The 16,590-nt window shown below is 43.6% G+C and overlaps 1 long non-coding RNA gene across 1 annotated transcript in view; it reads left to right on the forward strand.

Moving 5' to 3' along the window:
- The window catches only part of LOC109531421 (uncharacterized), an 18,936-nt gene extending 3,617 nt beyond the window's left edge, over positions 1-15,319 (forward strand). The window contains exons 2-3 of the long non-coding RNA XR_002171176.1: positions 10,542-10,547; positions 15,308-15,319. This is a non-coding gene — a long non-coding RNA (uncharacterized LOC109531421). The remainder of the gene's footprint in view (positions 1-10,541; positions 10,548-15,307) is intronic.
- Positions 15,320-16,590: the final 1,271 nt, after the last annotated feature.

Raw genomic sequence — 16,590 nt, forward strand, 5'->3', positions numbered from 1 at the left:
GTGGTTTTGTCCTTTTTTGTGGCGGCCCCAAACCAAACCGTGATGGAAGAACACAGGATTAATTCGATGACTGCCGTGTAGAACTGACAAAGCACCTCCTGTGGCAGGCCATGCTTCCTCAGCAGCCTCAGGAAGTACATCCTCTGCTGGGCCCTTTTCAGGATGGAGATGGTGTTGACTTCCCACTTCATGTCCTGGGAGACTGTGATTGCCAGGAACTTGAAGGTCTCGGCGGTTGACACAGGGCAGTTGGATAGTGTGAGGAGCAACTGTGGAGAAGGATGTTTCCTGAAGTCCACGATCATCTCTACAGTCTTGAGCGTGTTCAGCCCGAGGTTGTGTCGGCTGCACCAGAGCTCCAGCTGCTCCACTTGTTGTCGGTACACAGACTCGTCGCCATCTTTGATGAGACCGATGACCGTGGTGTCGTCTGCGAACTTTATGAGTTTGACAGCTGGACTTATTGAGGTGCAATCGTTTGTGTAGAGGGAGAAGAGCAGTGGAGAGAGGACACATCCCTGTGGGGCTCCAGTGCTAGTGGTCCGTGTTGATGATGTCGTTGCTCCCAGTCTCACCTGTTGTGTCCGTTCCATCAGGAAGCTGAGGATCCACTGGCAGATCGTAGGGGACACACCGAGGTGGAGAAGTTTGGGGGTGAGGAGTTCCGGGATGATGGTCTCAACTCAACTCAACTCAACTGTAGTAATAGAGCACTTTCAAACAGCCATCGCTGCATACAAAGTGCTGTACATGGAGCAAATTAACATATACAACAAACAGTAAAGCAAATCGGTAATAAAAACAGTAGGCAATCGTTTGTGTAGAGGGAGAAGAGCAGTGGAGAGAGGACGCATCCCTGTGGGGCTCCAGTGCTAGTGGTGCGTGTTGATGATGTTGTTCTTCCCAGTCTCACCTGTTGTGTCCGTCCCGTCAGGAAGCTGAGGATCCACTGGCAGATCGTAGGGGACACACCGAGGTGGAGAAGTTTGGTTCTCAGTTATTGTACTCAGATGGTGTTGAACGCAGAGCTGAAATCCACAAACAGGATCCTTGCGTAGGTCCCTGTGCTGTCGAGGAGCTCGAGGATGTAGTGTAGACCTATGTTGACTGCGTCCTCCACAGACCTGTTTGCCCGGTAGGCAAACTGAAGAGGGTCCAGCAGGGGTCCGGTGACGTTCTTTAGGTGGTTCAGCACAAGGCGTTCAAAGAACTTCATGACCACAGATGTCAGAGTGACAGGCCTATTGTCGTTCAGTTCCGATGTTGCCGATTTCTTGGGAACTGGGATGATGGTAGACTATTTGAAGCAGGATGGGACCTCACACAGCTCCAGGGATCTGTTGAAGATTTGTGTGAAGACCGGAACCAGCTGGTCAACGCAGACTTTCAGGCAGGAGGGGGACACTTTAGCCCCGTTCACACGGCAACGTTTGGTCCGACGCTGCGCCGAAGCAGATGTAGTCGAGCGTTCACACGTGCACATTTGCTCCGACGTAGCTCCACTAAAGAGCTTATACCGGACCAAATTTGATGTAGAGGTGTGTGTGCGTGGGAAATGTGGGTGTCCTTTTCAAATCGGCAGAAAAACATGTTTAGTTCATCAGCAAGACCCTTATTGTTCACTGTTTGGGGGGATGGCATTCTATAGTTCATGATTGCTTTCAGACCATTCCATACAGATGCAGAGTCGTTAGCAGAGAACTGGTTTTTCAGCCTCTCTGCATAGCTTCTCTTAGCGATGTTAATTTCCTTTATCAATTAGTTTCGGGCGTGTTTGTACAGTGCCCGATCTCCACTTCTAAATGCGGCCTCTTTCTCTTTCCCGAGTTGCCTGAGTTTGGGACTAAACCATGGCTTGTTATTGTTGAAGGAGCGGAAGGACTTCGTTGGTACACACATGTCCTCACAGAAACTGATCTATGATGTTACAGTGCCTGTGTATTCATCCAGTGTGCCCGTTGAAGTTTCAAAGACGCCCCAATCAGTGCAGTCTAAGCATTCTTTTAGAGCTAGCTTTGCTTCATCTGTCCATTTTTTCACAGCCTTAACAACCGGTTTAACACATTTGAGTTTCTGTCTGTATGTAGGTGTAGCAGAGTCTTTGGAAAGACTAGACTGAACACAAAATAATTTTTATGTGGGCTTTATTCCCGCCTGAACAATGAGAAATTGTACAGCTTTAAGATGAAAGTCTGAGATGTTAACGGAATTTTAAAAGAGTTAGAAAAGGGATCAAAGAGATCAAAGCAAATTATCGAACAGATTAAAGACAATTACGCCACAATAGACAACAGCAGTGGCTTGTCGACACTTTCCGGCATGTTGGGTGTAGACAAAACACGTGGAAAAACACAAATGATATCCCCTGCTATACAGCTGTTCACACGACTCACTAGCGGCAGATTTCGAACTCCAAACCACAATATTTTGCTCTGAATATCGCCAGGGTTACAACGACGATCATGGGTGTATCAAGTTGGGACAAGCAGTAGCACAGTTCAGCAACTACCCTCCTTCACGTGCATGTCACCCTTACTTCACTTCCTGGTCTGATTCTCACACGCTCTATATGTTCCCGCGTGTTTTGATCTGGCGTGGCTCTTAAAGTGACAGTGCTACATTTGTTAAACAAGGCAGCCTTCACTACAAAAGTCTAAGTAAGATTCACCTGATTACATAGGTATTAAGTGGATTAAATTGTGGTCAAAAAGACCCAATGCTGCACGGGCGATCGATGGGTATGAATTTTTGATTGTCGTATAGCAGTGGTCTAGAATGTTGCCATCTCTGGTGAAACAGTCGATGTGCTGCTTATATCTGGGAAGTTCACGGTTAAGATGTGCTCTATTAAAATCGCCCAAAATGATCAGGGGTGACTCTGGGTATTTTAGTTCGAGTTTGTTTACTTGTTCAGGTAGCGTTTGTATCGCCATGTTAGCGTTAGCTTGTGGCGCAATGTAAACACCGACTAGTAAAAAGGAGGTGAACTCACGTGGTGAGTAGAATGGCTTGCAGTTCAAAGACAGCGACTCCAGGTCCGGGCTGCAGTGTGCGTCGAGCTTCGTGACATCAGTGTACCATTCTTCGTTGATATAGAAGCAAATCCCACCACCTATCAATTTCCTTGATAGCTCCATGTCGCAGTCGGCTCGGAGAAGGCGGAAGCCGGGTAGATGTAGCGCGGAATCCGGGTGGCGGTCACTGAGCCAGGTTTCAGTGAAGCAGAGCGCAGCAGAACGTGCAAAGGTTTTGTTGGTCTTTGTGAGGAGAAGTTCATCCATTTTGTTTGGCAGAGATCGTAGATTAGCAAGATGGATCAATGGGAGTGGGGTTCGAAATCCACGCTGCCGGAGCTTGACGAGCACGCCGGCTCGCTTCCCCCTCCTCCGGCGGAGTTTCCATGCTCCGTACAGCGCAGCCGCTCCGCTCGCGATTAGCTCCGAAAAACCTTGTGGATTTTCGTGTGCTGGTGAATAAAGACTGAGCGTAGACTCCCCAATGCTAAGCAACTTTTCCCTCGTGTAAGTAAGCCAGCCGCTTTTTTGTCGAAAATGACAAAAACAGGCATAGTACTAGGGAGCGTGTAACCGACCCTGCCATACCTGTCAGCTCCGCTTCTTATAAAAGCCCAATAGCACTTGTTTTCATGCATTTCATTCATTTCATTTGCATGTTATTTATTTATAATCAGAATCAGAATCAGAATCATCTTTCTTGGCCAAGTATGTAGAACACACAAGGAATTTGTCTCCGTGGTGAAGTCAAATTTCAGTAGTTTTTATATTTTGCTTTTTTTCAACCACACACCGATGAAAATCGAATATAAAAATTTAACAAAAACAAAATTTAGGGGGCAGGAATCAATTAGTTGCATTTCCCTTCATTTCAATGGGAAAAGTCATCTCAATTTACAAACATTTCACGTTAAAAACAGGGCATCTTGAGGCATAACTGCATTTACATTTGTTTCTTTTCTTTTTAATATTACAAAAATCTTGCACTTCAACAGGAGTGTGTAGTCGTTTCCTTGGTACCCTTCTCATGGGGAGCCTATTGTGCTGTGTAGAAATGGAAACTAAAAAATATAAGACCATTTATTGTGGATGAATTTGCCTTAATTTATGTAGTTTAATAAATATTTTACTTACTGTTTGTTATTTCAGAATATTTTATTTCGTATTGTTTTCCATGAAGTGAGAATATTCAGCAACAGCTGAATTTGCAGATTAATATTTTTTGTTGGGATTTTTATTCTGTTTCACATTCATGCTGAGATTTACAAATAAGCGAATCAGAAGTCAGTCACCTCTTACTCAGTATTTGAATAGTATTCTATTCACTGAGTACCTTTGTTTTTAGACTTACTCAAGGAATTTTTTGGAGGACACAGTTTTTGGCTACTCTCCCCAACTCTGCATATGTTTAGCTGACAGAACCTTTTGTGTCAGCCTTGGCTGCTCTGAGTCACGCACTGCTCCCCTGTCATGTGGTGTTCCACAGGGCACAATTCTGGGGCCTTTGCTGTTCTCGCTGTATCTGCTCCCATTGGGTTCCATCTTAAGGAAACATGGTATTTCCTTCCACTGCTATGCAGATGACTGCCAGATCTATGTCCCACTGAGCAAAAAAGACGCCTTCTCAACAAGGCCACTTCTATCCTGCCTGGAAGAAATCAAAACCTGGATGGCACAAAATTTCTTGACTTTCAATGAAAAGAAGACAGAGGTGATACTGTTTGGTCCCAGTGGCCCTTGCACATCCCATCCTGTAGAATTGGGCCTCCTGTCTCCTTATCTTAAGTCAACAGTCTCCAACTTGAGCCTTAAACTGGACAGTGATTTCAAACTTGACCGGCAAATTGGTGCCGTTGTTAAATTCAGCTTCTTTCGCCTTAGACAGCTGGCCAAAGTAAAACCTCTCCTCTCTCATGAACACTTTGAGACAGTAATTCATGCCTTTGTCACATCAGAATGCCGCTGCTCGCCTCTTGACTGGTACTCGTAAGAGGGAGCACATAACTCCTACTCTGACATCCCTTCACTGGCTCCCCATACATTTTAAAGTTATTTTCAAGATCCTCTTATTTGTTTTCAAATCTCTAAATGACCTCGCGCCACCTTACCTCTCTGAGCTCATCCGCCCCTACACACCTGCCCGGCGCCTCAGGTCTGCACACCAGACATTATTAGAAGTACCAGGAACTAAACTGAGGCTCAGAAGGGATCGAGCCTTTTCTGTTGCTGGTCCCTCTCTCTGGAATGACCTCCCACTGAACATTCGGCAAGCCTCCTCACTGCCCATCTTCAAAACCCGCCTCAAAACGCACTTGTATTCTTTGGCATTCGACTCAGCATGACTTAGATTTGTTCTTGGTTTTGCTGTTCGGTGCTTTCTACCGTCTTTATTACCGATTTGTTTTACTGTTTGTTGTATATGTTAAATTGCTCCATGTACAGCACTTTATATGCAGCGATGGCTGTTGGAAAGTGCTCTATAAATACACTTGAGTTGAGTTGAGATATGTGTACCAGATATTCCCAAATTGTGTGTGGTGTACATTTCCAGACAATGCGCAAGATTAAATTTGCAATCTAATACAATCTTTTGCATTGTAAAATTTTTCCTAAATCGTATTTTATTCTTATCTTAAAAACTACAATGAAATAAGAATAACTACAAAATAATAATAACGGTACTCAGATACGCTTTTGCTGGTGACTCATTAGAAGAGGAGGACAGGAGATAGGGATTTGACTTGGTCTCACGAGCAGTCAGGCTGCAATATATTTGTGTCAAAAAGCAAGCATGAAGACATTAAGTCCCAACTGCTGAAGTTATTTCTTTTGGATCCCAACACTTCCTCCCAGAGCTGTCGAACTTGGTGAAAAACGTAATAATTTTCAAACTTTCCAAATCTTAAATAAAGACTAATTTGTGTTTCCAGGAGCCGGATTACATGTTTGCCAAGTGCGGTCCTCTGGATGATCAGTAATTCTGAGCTGGACAGAGAGAGCAAACTGTCATCTGGATGCAATGAGTTGCTCCGGAAAGTCTGTTTGTTGAAGGGGCTCCCTGATACAAAAGCACACTATTAAGTCACTCGTCCTCTCTCCTCTGTCTCTCTCTTTTCTGTCTTCCTCCTGCTACTTTCCGTTTCAGTGGATTGTCAACATAATAGGGACAATATGGTTTTAATCAGATGCTGAGCCAATCTTTCTTGGCGAGATACTTAAAACACTTCACATGTATTCTGAACTGTCATGAAGAACACCGTCTTAACCTATTAGTGTTAATTTGATATTGGCTTGCAGATACATCCTTTCTTGCCTTGATTCATCTAAACAAATTGTCAAGAGTCAGATTTGGAGTCATGTGTCCATCTGGAGTCTTAACATTAACAGCTAAGACATACGGACACACGCTAAAAACACGTTTTTAAAAAGGCAACAGAAGCAAAACTGAGTTAGGTTATACTTTATTTAGCCATTTTACAATGTACTCACACGACTGGTGCCTGCTAGGGGCGTGCCTTTAGCGTCCTCTTACACGCCTACCCTTCACTCATTGGCGACTGGTATTGCTAGGGACGTGCCTTTAGCCTCCTCTTACACGCCCACCCTTCACTCATTGGCAGACTTCCGCATGCCTGTCGTCACTCACGTCCGCCTTTTCTCTGTATAAACAGCGTGTCAGCCAGAAGTGCTCTCAGTCAGGCTTTGCAACTCGGCAAATACACTAGACGCTCTGCATTATACATCACCCAGTGTGGATCCTTGGGCAAGACCCTTCACGCGAATGCCAACCTCATATCATGATGAGAGACAAGAAAATGAATGACATGCTGGCTCAGACATCACCCGGCCAAACAAGGTCTGCGTCAGGTGCTGGGGAACCAGAGCACCTTGATGAGAAATGGGCTACTGCAGCGGTCGGCAACCTTTGACACCGAAAGAGCCATTTGAACCCGGTTTCCACGGAAAAGAAAACACTGGGAGCCGCACATCTAAAATGAAAAAAAAAAAACTTCTACTACTTTACCGCAGCATGTTTCTTATGAAATCCACGTGCTACAGAGAAAATTACATTTTATTCATTTAATGAACACATTTTGAACATTTTGAATTCTTGAAAAATAATAACAATGAATGTCTCTTTCAAATAAATTAAAAAGCTGAATTTAAATTGTCCATGTAGCAAACGAAAGCAGAAAAATGCCATGAGGCGTCATCCTTATATCCATTTATCTTATCGAAAATGAAGATAACACTGTATATATTGCTTTTTCTTACCTTTACACTTTGTATAAACAACTATAGTGTGGTTATGTCTTATGAAGTGCTACGGAGAAAATTAAATTTTACCGATGTAATGAACACATTTTCCTGAGCGGCCACAAAGCTTGCATATGTAGTTGAATTTGCAGACTTCACCCACTTCTTGAATTGATTTTTCGTCCGGTCAGCCTTCTGCATCAGTTCCGAAACAGCTTTTTTCCTCTCTTCTCCCTCTGGATATTTTTCAGCAAAGGCTCTGTGTGTATTGTTAAAATGTCTTGCAACATTTGACCCTTTATTGTTAGCCAGTTTTCTCCACAAATTAGGCATACTGGTAGGCCACTCTCGCCCGAGGTAAATGCAAATGAATCTGCCCAGGCATCATTGAATGTTCTATTTTCTTGAGATATTTTTCTTTTCTTACATTTCTCCATTGGCTTTGCCGGGGTTGAAAGTCGCTCAAAATAGACGCCGTTTCAGCGGGTATACCAGCTTCCGCAGTGTGACGTCTATTTTGAGCGACGAAAAAAAATAATCAAATAATTTAATTAATATTTTAATATTTCAACATCACAATAGTCTTCAAATTTAGAACTAAAATAATGTAAAAACTAACACAAATAAAACACACTTCAATTAAATACAAAAAAAAAAATTTTTAGTAATTTATTTTCCCAAGCCAATCAGAGCCGCATTATAAGGATGAAAGAGCCGCATGAGGCTCCGGAGCCGCGGGATGCCGACTGATGCTCTAGTTTATCACAATAAATTTCAGGCCCTGCGTGGAAGCCAAACCTTCATCTAAACCCCTGACTGCTTTAGAACCAAAGGTTAATATTCTGGAACGAAGCAGAGATGGGAGAGATGCGATAACATGGCTCTGTTGGAATGCTACTACTCAAGCAACCCTAGTCAGAGGGGTTACATGCAGAGAATGTGGGCTGAATGGTTACTTCGAAACCCACAGTCACGGTTGACCACGAAACAACTAGTAGCTCAGTGTTCCAACATCCACAAACAGCAATTGCTATCACAACTTGAGATGAGGTACAACACAGATTCCATGGTGAAGGGCCCCAGGATGCCAGATCAGAGGAGGAGGTTATACCAGAGTTTGGGAGGCAAGCCACAATAAATGCAGATGATGAAACTGGGAGGCCAGCTCCAATGAATGAAATGCTGAGCGAGGCAGCAACTGACCTGAAAGCAAAGATGATGGCGAAAATGAAGGCTGGGCAACCTAGAAAGCAATTACAACGTCTATGTGAAGTACCTCATGGAAACTGTGAATGCAGCACTGAGGGCGATCCTACCATAACGATCACGGAAACCAATGAGCTGATGTACGCTTCAGCATCAGTGATCCTAGACATGCTAGGCTGTGTAAGAGCAACCATGGGAGCCATGAGATATGTTACCCACCATGGAAAAGTCGGTTGGGGGCTACGATCAAGGCGGCTCGGAAAGATGTAAGTCAATTGACGGAGACCCAGAGAGGTGTGATGAAAAGGCCGATACCCGAGAGGTACATCCAGATGACCATACCTGAAGCATTCGAAACTGCCAAACAAAGGCTCCAAGCCTTGTCCAGTCGCCTAAAGAGGTACACGAAAGAGAATGAGGCCAGACGAATAAACAGGCTGTTCGCAGCACAACCTGTGAAAGTGTACGCTCAGTGGCAGGGTTCTAACAGCAGAGCACACCCACCAAGACTGGAACCTGAAAGGTACTGGAAAGGCATATGGAAGAAGGAGGTCACACATAACAGCCGTGCACAATGGCCGGTGACCCTGAGAGAGGAGCACAGCAACCTCCCTGAACAGATCCCAGTTACCATAACAGTGGCAGACATACAGGAAAGAGTCTCAGATATGAAAAACTGGACAGCACCAGGCCCAGACATGGTCCACACCTACTGGCTAAAGAAACTCACAGCACTCCATGAGCGCCTAGCAGCACAAATGAACAGTTGCTGAGGGGTGGGACTCACCCAGGATGGCGAACCGAAGGGCGAACGATCCTGATGATGAAGGATCCCTCAAAGGGTGCAGTCCCACCCTACTATCGGCCAATAACTTGTCTCTCCACAAATGGGGAGTTACGCCACATTTTGTGAGTGGATCGTCGATGCTTGGGCTAACGTGTCTGCTTGTTGGAGCTTTGACAAAAGCCAGCATCATCAACAAAACTGACTCTGACCATGACGAGAGGGAACCTGGCATGTTTGATGGAGAACTTGCCCATCTGGTCATTTCAGATACAGAAGATTTGGACTTTGATAGACTTGGGGATGATTATCGATCCAAAAGTACCACGTGCATTGCTGAATAGTTCAATAATGTTCAAACGAACTCAGTTTTGCTCCCACTGCCTTTTTCAAAACATACGTGGGCTTGCATGCATGCTACCTTATTTTTTACCCTTGCGTACATTTTACCATGCCTGCGTCCAATAATACAGTGCACCTTGTGTATGTGTTGAATACAGAAATAGCACCCGTAACTAGCACTGTGACTTTTAATGCGGTGCACCGTATGGTCGTCACAATACAGTAGTACAATGTTGGTTCCAATTTATGATTATGTGCTTCTATGTGTGCCACTATTTTCCTGCCAAAACTAAGGAGCCGCTGAGCTGACCTTCCCAGTCTTTAATAAAATCAATCAATATATTACATAGTCTAACACAGGGGTGTCAAACTCCGGTCCTGGAGGGCCGCTGTCCTGCATGTTTCCCAAGTCCCCCTGTTGCAACACACCTGATTCAAATGAACAGGTGTGTTGCAACAGGGAGACTTGGAAAACATGCAGGACAGCGGCCCTCCAGGACCTGAGTTTGACACCCCTGGAACATGTTCTATTCTAAATTTCAAAAAGAAGAGTTTCCCCTGCACCAATAAGATACTCTGTGACTTACGCCTTGGCGTTTTCCTGTCATACTCATGGGTGGCAGCGCTGTGGGAACCAATGATTTCTGCCCTGACATGCATTCCTGTCCACGCAATGACTGAAACACACACACACACACACACACACACACACACACACACACACACACACACACACACACACACACACAAACACACTGTTTGCCGGCCCACCTGGTTGGATGATCCCCTAACAGCTCTAATTACCAGACACTGACAGACAGACAGATTAGGTCTCAATGAGGCTGCTGAGGCCTGCACAGACAGACCAACAGACAGACAGTCAGTGAGTGGAGGCAGGATGAAGGAGCAGTAACGAGGAAGTGAAGAACATCATGCAGGTGGGGGTAACAGGATTGAGAGAAGGATGAAAATAGAATTAAGGAGAGAATTCCGTTGTCAATGTTTGCCTGAAGCCTTCTATAGGATAAAGTTACCGTAGGTGAAAATCTTTCACCTTGACTTAGCATCCATGTACCTCCCTTTTCTGCCTTTAAGACAAGCATTCATGCACTGACTTACACACACACACACACACGCACACACACACACACACACACACACACACACACACACACACACACACACACACACACACACACACACACACACACACACACACACATGCTGCCACCTTCACCCATCACCTATGGCCAAGCATGAACAATGCACTTTTGTCAGTGTGGGTCTGTAATAATAATAATAATAATACATTTTATTTATAAGCACCTTTCAAAATACCCAAGGACACTTTACAATCAAAAGAGCAATAAAACCACAGATAAAATTATAAATAATAAAAGCGATGAGTTTAAACTGTATATGCAATTTTAAATAGGTGGGTTTTGAGATGAGTTTTGAATATAGGAAGAGAGTCAATATTTCGGATGTCGGGTGGGAGTGAGTTCCAGAGTTTGGGGGCAGAGCGGCTGAAAGCTCTGCACCCCATCGTGCTGAGACGGGCAGAGGGTACACAGAGGTGGAGGGAGGCTGAGGACCTAAGGGAACGAGAGGGAACGGAAATTTGAAGAAGGTCTGACAGATGGGGGGTGGGCAAGGTTATGGATGGCTTTGAATGTGAAGAGGAGTATTTTGAAGTTGATCCTCAGTTTGACAGGGAGCCAGAGTGCGGCTGTTGGAGGATGGGGGGGATGTGATGGAAGGAGGGGGTTCCAGTGATGATACGGGCCGAAGAATTCTGGACCAATTGAAGTTTATTGAGGAATTTGTTGTGGACACCGAAGAGAAGTGAGTTGCAATAGTCAATACGGGAGGTGACGAGACTGTGGACAAGGATGGCAGTGGAGTGAGGGGTGAGAGAGGGACGGAGACGGTTGATATTGCGTAGGTGGAAATATGCGGACCGGGTTATGTTATTAATATGAGAGTGGATTGATAGTGAGCTATCGAGGATGACACCCAGGCTCTTTTGTCACTGTTAAGTTTGAGGAAGTTATGTGTGAACCAAGATTAAATTTCTGAAAGCCAAATTCAACACACTCTTTTGTGAGTCTTTTCCCTGTGAATCAAATGGAAGGAAAATGAAGGGAAGGGAAAAACAAATTCTCAAAGTTGAGTGAGACATTTTAGGAGATTTACTGCTCTGAGAATTTGAACTGTCTTTTGTGTAACAGTTTTTCTTGTATTTCTTTCTTTTTTTTTAAACATAATTTACTGCCCCTTGCAAATGTATTTTCCCAACTAAGCCAGTGTTTCACAGTAGTGTAGGAGGTGATGACAAAACATCAGATGAATTTAAACTTAAGAGTTTGGGAATGTCTGCTTGCTTGGAAAGATTTTTTTTTCATGTTTGAAACAGAAACTTTATTGTTTAAAGAAACCTCGAAATACTCTATCCATCTTGTAGCCAATCTAACCTCAAACCCACCGTGAAAGAAACATGCACACTGAAAACCAGAAAACTGATCTCTACAGCCAAACATTAAGGCAACTTCATCACAAAAGGGTGAATCATGTTGTCCCCAGCAATTAGTTGTGCTCATAGCAGCCGCAACTAGGATAACAAGTATATTTTCTTTCCTAGTTCCCCATGTGTGGTTTTGGCTCCACTCAATGCAGTTTTGTTTTTCTGAACAATGGTGAAACACCACCTAAAAAGGGTGGGGAGAGAGTGATTGCAACCGATTGCTTTGCTTAAAAAAAAGATCAGAATAATCATAACAATCATAATAATAATAATAATAATACGGTGGCCCGGTGGACGAGTGGTTAGCGCATTGACCTCACAGTGCAGAGTACTGGGTTCGATTCCAGCTGATGGAACATTCTAAATTATTCTTAGGTTTAAGTGTGAGCACGAATGGTTGTTTGTCTCTTTGTGCCCTGCGATTGGCTGGCAACCAGCTCATGTTGTCCCCTGCCTACTGTTCGAAGACAGCTGGGATAGGACCCCAGCACGCCCCGTGACCCTTGTGACAATAATGAGGATCGGAAAATGGATGGATGGAAGGATAATAATAATATTTATTTGGAGGCACCCATCGAGTCGCTCAAGATAAAACTATTTAAAAAATAAATCCAAAGCATCCAGTAAAACTATGAACAACAACAACAACAACAAACGTGAAGTGCACAGTGAGGGAGTTAGAGGGAATATTATGTCAGTGTGAAAAGGTGAGTTGTAAAATGAGATTCCAACAATGTGACTGACTCATGCGTATGGGGTAGCACTTCCAGAGTCTGGGTACTGGCCAACTGAAGACTCGGCACCCACGATACTGAGGGGTGACATGGGGATGGTTAGCCGTTCGGCAGAGGTTACACCCTCCATCGTGAATACACCCTAGAGAGGAAAAGTAAAGTGGGGGCAAGGTTGTGGAGAGCTTTATAAGTGAGAAGAAGGTTTTTATATTGGATGCATTGGCAGCCACTGGAGTTTTATCAGTTGATTTGGTGCAGCTGATGAGCCAAGTTGCTGAAATCTGAATAATTTGCTGTCTGTGATGAGTTTGATGGGGAGTCCAGTGAAGAAGAAATTGCAGGTAGTTGGCATGGCGCTCAGCATATGCTGATCACGGACTGCACATCAGGCACCAACAGCCTTGGGGGCGCACAAAAAAATCCTAACAATAGGAATTATAATAATAACAGTATCTAATAATGATAATAAAAATTTGTAAAGTATGTTCATAAATATATGTCATGAATAAAATAACTTAGGCTTATTTATGCAACAAAAATGTATCTCCTGTGCGGATCTCTCGTCGGTCTACCTTTGATGCCCCCCAGTCCCCTCTCTTTCATTCTCTCGTAGTTTCTTCGATTGCGTTATACAAGCTTGCCAAAAACAACCCGAAACGCTATTGTGGAAAAGTTGTTTTATATGCAATGACTATGCCGACATTTTCGAGAGGTTCATAGGCCAAAAGCAACAACCATACCTGTCAACCTTGGCTAATAGCTGCCCTTATAAATGATTACGATTCCCCTTACAAAGCAACGAAAAAAAAACTTTACAACGGCTTACCGCGCATGCGAACATCATGCTTTATCAATTCTACCATACGCAGCGATGAAAAAAAATATACGATTGAGGATTACTTTAATTGCTGGTTTGCCATGACAATAGTAGCGATCGACGACGGCATTGTCGTTGGCTACCAGCAGGTGAGACGATCTGGATTTGAGCCAAAATGGTCTTTGTGAGATCGGTTCACAATTTTTTTTTTTCCCCATATAAAAGTTGTAATACGCCGTCCATGATTTGAAATGATTCAAAAAGAATGTATAAAACACGGGGAAAACGTACAAGTTGACAGGTATGGACATCTATTGGTGAAACTGTAATTCGGAAAGAAATTAATCTTAAAGTTGTGTAGATTTCTCCCTTTCATATTCACTGCTTTCACATTATGTCCAGAATATCTATATAGTTCATACAGTCCTTGTCTATAAAGGTAGATTATTGAAATGTTAATGTACCTGTGTTTTAAATATAGGCCTGTATAATAACATAATTAATTTAGAAAATATTTGTACCATGGTTCAAAACTATATTTCACTGTTAATAGTACAGTTGTGGCATTTTTTTAATTTATTTTTATTTATTTGAGTATTTGGTGCCATTCTCAGTGTTTTATAAAGACTTAATTATTATTATTTATCTCTTATTTTTCAGAAAGATTTTGAAACATTAATATTGACAAGTTATTTTGTAAAATAAAGCAAAACTGACAGACAGTTCATTTCTGTCCGGGGTGATAAGTGTTTGTGTGTGTGTGTGTGTGTGTGTGTGTATGTGGGGAGGAGGGGGGGGGCACCAAGCATTTATGCTTAGGGCACCAAAATGGCTGGTGCCAGCCCTGCGGATGAATCGACCAGAATTTTCAATACTGGATACTAACAGTAATGGGCAGGGTCTGGAGATGTTGCTGTGATGGTAGAATGCAGTCCATGTGATGTCTTGACTAAGATATATAAAATGAGAGGGGTTTGTCCAGAATGACATTCAATCTCTTGACTTTTCTTTTTTCTTGGGGAAAGAAGTCGTACAGGGAATCCCTCAATGATAGGAAGAGGTGAGTTTTGTTGTGATTTGGTGAGGGTGATTTTTAAGCCGATGAACAGGGCCGAAATGTTTTTGCCATGGAGCTCCAGGAAGGTCCTGCTTATTCAGCTCTTGATTTCTTCAGATGATGAGGGAGGTGGGAGGCATGGCGGCAGTGGGTTCGGTGTGTCGTTTGTGAAGCTGTTAAAATGGACCCAATGGTGGTGGAAGGATGAGAATAGGTGAGGAGATAAATGATGAAGAGAAGAAAACTGTCTCCTGGGGGACAACCAGTGAAACACCTGAACACCTCGTGGTTCCCTAATGGATGAATTGTTAGTGATTGATTAGGTATGATGTGAACCAGGAGAGTGCAACAATCGTGATCCCAAAGCGAGCCAGGCGGTCCAAGTACACTGTATGGGAGATGGTGTCAAGTGCTACTCTGAGGCCGAGGACAATGAAAATGCTAAGTACTCTGGAGTCAGCTGCTCAGAGGAGGTCGTTGGTAATTTTTACTAGGGCTGTGTCAGTTCTCTGTTTTGGACGGAAACCGGATTGAAAAGGTCCATTGAGGTTGTTTGTGACCACCCTTTCAAGTGTGAGAGAGGGTGAGATGAAGGGAATTTTGGAGATTGGTCAGTAAAGATTAAAATCAAATGAGTCACCATCAGTATGAGTGTGGCTGGAGACAGTTTTGGAGTAGAAGTACTGAAGCAGTTGTGAGGGAATTTTTAATCATGTTGTTGATCAAAGGAGAAATGGATGGCAGGGAGGCTTTGAGGAGTTCACAAGGGATCTAATGAGAGGTTACCAAGTAGTGAACCCGGGGTTGGATTGTTTGAGAAGGTGCAAGATGAGGCCAGTTACTGGTGGGATTGATTTAGAGCTGAAGAAGTCCAGAACATCAGAGGAGAATTCTGGAGGGACAGTTTTAGGAGGCTGAAATAGGTGGCTGACTATTGAGAAGAGGAGTCTATTCTTTCCTGGCCCAGAGTTCTTGACGTTGGAGTAATATGAAGATTTGGTATGGGTGTTCTTGTAGTGATGATGATGGTCTATGTATGTTTGGCTGTACACAATGAGACTGTTTTTCTGTGCAGTCTGTTCTTGGCCGTAACAGAGTTGATGCAGTTGGAGTAGTAAGAAGATTTAGAAACGGTGAGGACATTCTTGGAGTGATCAATGTGGTCTTTTTGTACAGTCTTTCCAGTAAACAGCTATTGGGTTTGAGTTGCCAGTGGTCAAGCGTGAACCAGGTAACAGTGTGAGCATATGTGACCGAGCGGGTTTTCAGGCGAGCAAAGGTGTTGAGGGATAAGGAGAGGCAGTTTTGGTAATGTGTCCTCAGATCTGTAGTATTCATTTTGTTGATGTTTCTGAAGGAGATGGTCAGTTGTTCTTTCACTTTGGATTGTCATCATCATCACTGCCAAACTCGATCCAGGCTTAAGGCGAATCGTTCAAAAGAAATGTGAAGGAGGGCAGTGACAGCAGTCTTTGAAGTTATCACAATGGAGGACAACGAGACAGTGGTAGTATGGGGCTCAGTAAAAAAAAAATTCTCAATAGGGCAGCATCAATAAGCTGGGAGAGGTCATGCGTGTGGTTGTTGCCAAATCTCACTGAGGCACAGAGTGTGAATGGTACTGTACAGTCAGTAATAAAATCGGCGTCCAGCAGAGCCTTATTACTGAGGGATGTGATATTCAACTGACAGCAAGTACTGTAGGTGTTCGATGTGGATATGGTGGCTTTGAGTAGGGAGTACACTGTGAATGACAGAACAGGTAGCGTGGGGAGGAACGAGGCCCTACAGTTGAAACATGTAGCCTTTAACGTACCATTTTCACAAAACTTTAAAATCATGATTAGGCTTTGTT

Source organism: Hippocampus comes, unplaced genomic scaffold (genome assembly GCF_001891065.2).
Source record: "Hippocampus comes isolate QL1 unplaced genomic scaffold, H_comes_QL1_v1.1 scaffold387, whole genome shotgun sequence".
NCBI lineage: Eukaryota > Metazoa > Chordata > Actinopteri > Syngnathiformes > Syngnathidae > Hippocampus > Hippocampus comes.